This window comes from Pteropus vampyrus, unplaced genomic scaffold (genome assembly GCF_000151845.1).
Source record: "Pteropus vampyrus isolate Shadow unplaced genomic scaffold, Pvam_2.0 Scaffold1, whole genome shotgun sequence".
Taxonomy (NCBI): Eukaryota; Metazoa; Chordata; class Mammalia; order Chiroptera; family Pteropodidae; genus Pteropus; species Pteropus vampyrus.
The window spans coordinates 39,672,246-39,678,228 of record NW_011888782.1 but is presented as its reverse complement, the minus strand read 5'-3'; positions in this window follow the sequence as shown (position 1 = coordinate 39,678,228).

Genomic DNA, 5,983 nt, shown 5'->3' with positions numbered 1-5,983 from the left:
TCTGAAGGGAACTTGATTATTTGGATATTCTGCAGGCTATCACTTTGGCCACTATATTGATGCCATCATGTTCCTTGGGACTTTGGAACAGAAGTTGTAAGTTCTCCAAGTGCCCCAGCAATGTCTCTTGCACACCAGATGGTAGAAGATAAACTCTTCAAAAATTCAAGACCTACCAAATTATTTAAGTTTTTATGAGCCTTAAGCATACTGAGACATCTGCTCCGAAGTAAAAAACAAAAAAAACAACAACAAAAAGCATGTTATTATACCTCGTACCTCTAAAATACTAAGAGAGAGACACATCATTTTCAGGCCTCTTTAAACTTTGGAGATGGTATATGCTAGAATTGGGAATACTGCAAAAATTTCTTTGTTGTGTGTCTTGGAAGAATTACAGCTTTAAATGAGGACCAGATTATAAGAGGGGGGCTTTGCAAGAGATTTGGGTTGCAATATCAAGTGAGCCCTGCTTCTTGGGATATGTGACCCAACAATTCCCATGGTGTTATAGGTATTTGTGGTACATAAGGAAATTCTGTGAATATCTGGAGCCCTATTAGGGGAATTGTAGCACAAACCCCTAAAGGCTGTGAAGTAATGCCATACCATAATCATCAGATTAAGGTTTACCATCTGAAAAGCAGTTTCTTCTATGGCCTTAGTCCCTAAGTAGGTGCTAAGCATCTGACATGGGACATCAAATGATTATACAGTCGGAAATAATCTATAAAATTGTAAGGCTAGGTGCATATCAGTAAACTGTGGTATGGTAGATGTGGTTTATTTAAGATTGGGCCTGAACTGACCCAGAGGACATAGCCAAGCTGTCAAAGATCCCTATGAATTCTCAAGCCACCTTTCCACTGTTTGAGCCTCTCTCTCAACATATACCTGTAGCCCTATAGAGTATTATCTGAAACCCAATGATGGGGTAGGAATAAAAATCTGAGCCTGGTTCATGGTCGGGATTGCTTGATATATTGCTGAGGGCTACAAATGTACTGCTGATGCACTATAGCCTTACATGGGAATGGTTCTGAAATATAGTGTTGCAGGGAATCCTAGTTAGCAGGGCTTTGAGCAATTTATGGGGTCATAATCTGGTGTGCAAAATGTGTTCTGAGGTAGTAATGTATTTGAACTTCTGGAGATTTGAAAGAGCTTAAATGGTAGGTCAGGAATTTGGAAGGAACAAGAAAGAGAGATTGATGGCAAAGAAATTGGAGAATGTGTTGTAGTAGTGGGCAAAAGGTATGCAGGTTGTTATTTCTCACATCAATGACCACCTAGAGGTTCCTCTATAAAAGGGCACCTGTATCTAAGTTTTAGAACCTTCATTATAAATTGAAGTTGGGTTTATGAAAACCTGTAGACCTATAGACCAGGTTCTCTCTTCTTTCCGAGTTTTATACCATGTATGGTTTTGACTCCCTCCTTCGATGTGTCAAAGCTACAATCAAAGTTTTTTGTTTGTTTGTTTTTTAACTAGTCTGCCAATGATTGACTCTGCTCCTTTAGATATTTCTCTTTGTACACCTACCTTCCCTTTTCAAGATCTATTTTGGAAAACATTCATAGCTTGTTGATGTTGCTTTGTGGATTATGGTGTTGTATTGGTTAGGTCACTCTAAACTTGTCCATAGCTAAATGAGAGATGAGGGACAAGATGCTTATGCCAATCAATAACTTTTTTTTGTATAATCAATATGCAATACTCTGAACTCAATGAGCACTCCCGAGAGAGCTCACAGTGCTGAATTGCCCACATTTGTGCTGTGCTAGTTAAGCTGCTCGAATTTCAGAGGAACAGTTGAAGGAAATAATGTCTATATTGGCATGGCAAGAGAATGAGCAGATGTATTTCCATTGCCAGTCATGGTTTGTCTCATCTTTCTTTTTCTTCTTTTAGGGGCTGAAGGGTGGTTTGGGATGATGTGCATAAGAATGAGACAAACTTGGAGTTGGACAAATTTTTTTATTAATCTGTCAATTTTGATATAATAAAAAAATCTCTCAGTGAAAGCAGAAACATAAAAACTTCCAGCAGAATATCTTGCATTTTTCCTAGTGAATAGCATTCTTTTAGGAATTACTTTTTATTTGCCTTCACAAATCTGTTCTAGCACTCTTCTCTGAGACATTTTTCACCTTGCAGTCTTAATCATTTTCACTGAAGTTTAGGTTAAAATACCTCTTTAGTTCCTAAATCAATTTCTATGAATACTGTATAGGTTTCTCCTTTTTTTCTTAGGTTCCCAAGCTATAAGTCGCCCCACCCTTTACTATAATCTAACCCAACCTTCCATTTTTTCAGCAAGGCTAGTGCTCTAGAGGCTTTTCTTCTTGGGAGAGCAATCCTAACAGAGGGAAAGTCTTTATATATTTATATAAAGTCATATTTATTTATTTATTTATATATTATAAAGTCATTATATTTATTTATGTTGTCTAGAATTTGCTAGCACAAAATAGTGAGAAGTAAATATTTGGTACATGGCTAAATAATTGGAGAAACTAAGTACTCCATTTGAAAGGTAATATTATTCTTTTGGAATAATGTCTTAATTTTGTTGACATAATATTTAGTCTATAAGTGATTCTTTTATTATCATGCCATGTTAGCAGGGATGCATGCATTCTATTAGAATTAAAGATGAGAATAAAAAGTCATTTAAAAAATATTAGCACAATACAAAGGACATCAGAGAATTCTAAAAGAATTCTATAATTTCTAGCTGGAACTCAAATTTTGCTTCCATCCAACTTACTCCTTCCTTCAGCCCTTTTATTTTCCTCAAAGAAGGAGAACATTAGTAGGCAAGTAAGTTCTATGGACCTTAATGGTACTCTACTGCTACTGGTTGGATCTATTAGAGTGATGAGAGATGGGACTGACTATTTTAGCCATTGGGCATTCTCAACAGAGTGGGGTTTTCCACAAGACTGGAACATTAGATTCAAAAGAAATGTTGCTTCTTCAGAATCATCTCTGCTGTAAAAGTCCCAGGTGGAAATACTGGGTCTACTCTATTCTCATCCTTAAAGATCAGCTCTTTACAGCTGATTCTTCTGTGACTTTCACCCTTTTGCCATCTCTGAATTGTTTTTTACACAACATCAGAATATCAGTTTGAGATTCAGATGAGGTCTAGAAGGAGAAGGTCAACAGGAGGCCCTTTGGCCTACTTTCAGTTTTATAATTTCTTTGTGTCATTAATGACGCATGTCAAATGCATTCTCCATGTGGTTTAGCATTGCATACTATGGGATACAGCTGGAGAGGCTCTCTCATGGTAACAAATAACATTAGTGAGTGTTTATAAAGTATATTAGATATGCACTTTACATATATTGACCTTATTTTATTATGACAATGTGCCTATGGACAGAATCCTATTGTCATCATCCTTATTTCACTTCAAGTATTTTAAGACAGAAAATTACAAAATTTGCTTAATTTCATACAGCTGTTAAAGAAGTATTTAGAATTACAGGTAAAGTAATCTGGCTGCACTTTTCACACCCTTAATTTCTTCACTATAACTCTTCTTTATAAACAGAGCATACATTTGACAGATCTTGACTTCTAGAAATTTAAAGGTGGTATATCTATGGAAATATTGGATAAGATTAAATATGTCATTTATTTTATAAATATCTACTTAATGCCTACTTTGTGGAAGATTTTATGTTTTATTATTGGCCTATCTCTCTGGCCAATAATCTATGCAAAAGAATATGGCCTATGAAATAATAATCAGAATTATAATATATTTGAAGTAAGGCTACCTTTGTCTTTCTTAATATTTAAGTAAAACAACTGAAAATAATAAATTAACATTAGTAAAATATGAATTTTGGAGATAGTAACATATTGCAGAGGAAAATTAGAAGAGAGGGAAGAGACTATGTAAAATTGTATTTTCAAGCTAGAAAATAGACTGTGAGAACTTGAAATTTACTAACGTAGAGCAAAATAACTTTTTCATGTATCCAGCTTTAGTGGTATTCATCTCTGATTTGTGTCAGAGGTAAAGAGAAACTATCTGGTCAAGCTGTGTGTTAGTAAAAAGTGAAATGAAACATCTGATAGAAATTTTTAATTATAAGAGACTATACAATGAAATATTTTAAAAACTATTGTGGTTCAGGGATGGGAAGAGAATTTCATTTAGCAAATGTAGCATTGCCTTTACCTTCAACCTACTTCTAATTAGGTTGGTCAGATGAAATTAGACTTAAGTGAAGCTCAAATGTAATTAAAGTCAATTTATTCTTAAAGACCTGTAATTCTTTTTTCTACTGATGTATTAAGAATGACTTCATTCTTTCTCAACCCCCTGATGCCACTTGATGAAACCCAACCTTCCCCCTTTTTACCTTTGTCCTAAACTGAAATGTTCTCTTATTTTTAAGCAAATGGTGGCAATATTTCTCTTTCAACCAAAATTTCTGCACTGCAAATATTAAGACAGAATAACTAAACAAAATGTTTAATTACTAACTATTTCTAGACCATTCTGAGTTTTCTAGTAAAGTCTTATTCAGTTTTAAGAACCATCTAAGAAATTCTCTCTCCTGAAATCCTTAGTTAGTGATTCTCAAAATTTGGTTTCTGGACCAGCACCTTTGCAATACTTGGGAACTTGTTAAAAATGAAATTTTTGCTATGTCTCAGTCTACTAAATTAGAAATTCTCGGTTAGTGCCCAGAGTTTAAAAAAGGCCTTTCGATAATTCTGGTGCCATTTGAGAACTACTGACCTAGATTATGTTTCCCTCCTTTATGTTCTAATATTTTAATGTGTGTACATCACTCACCATATTTGATATATTTTATTTATAAGAGCTGTTTATTTTTTCTATATTTACTAACAAATCTTCTTTCACCTTTTTTAGGTAAGAGACTTTCTATTCCCTGATTTTTATATTTCCTAGTGACTAGTAGAATTTGTCAAATTCTAGGGCAGATACTTGTCTAAGATGAATTTGTAAAATTTTCTTGCCTCTATTTTCTATATAAATGATCCTCATATGTTTTTTCTCATGAAAGATATTTTATTTCTGAAAGGATTTAAAAATTTGGTGACATAAAATATCTGCTCTAGATTTACTAGGATAGCAATGCATAAAATTTTAATGTAATTTAAAAATTAAAAAGTGCATGTGACTTGAAGTTCTAAACTAAGTGGAGTAGACACACCTCTCTCTATTCTTGGCAATAAGTACAGCTGAAAACTCTGGACACAAAACAAACTTAAGACTATAAAGGAATGAGAGAAGAAGGTATATTGGCTAGGAAACTCAGGACCTGAAGAATGGCATGGCAGTAAGTTCCCTGGTTTCTGGGTTTTCTTTTTTCTTCCATATTCCGTAGGATATTAGAGAAGTAGGCAAATTGGAAACAACAATGGATGTAGATTGCCCACCTCCAAAGAAAAAAATCCATAAGAATCACCCATTCTCAATAGCCAAGGACAAGAAGAAAGGAGCATACAACTCTAACAAACCCATTCGACTCTGGTAAATAGTAAAACATCATGAAAAAAATCTTTGACTCTATATTTGCCTCCATCAGCAAAGGATAAATGAAAATCTAGACTTCTACACTTTCCTGGCTAACCTGAATCATCCCTTCTCTTTACTACAATAGTGTCAGAGAAATTTAGTTAGGGAGCTGGGACTTGAATGCCTGCCCTACCAGTTTAATATTTGAAAATCAATCAGTATAATCCATTATATTCATAGGCTAAAAATCACATAATAATATCAACTGACACAGAAAAATCATTTAATAAAATTTACCATTCATAATAAAAACTCTCACAACTCTAAGGATAGAGAAAAACTCCCTAAACTTGATAATGAACTTCTCAAAAAACAAATAAACACATTTGTATATGTTTATTAACTATTTGGGTATACCCTTTTGTGAACTGGTCGTTCAAGTCTTTTGCCTATATTTCAATTGGGTTTTCTTC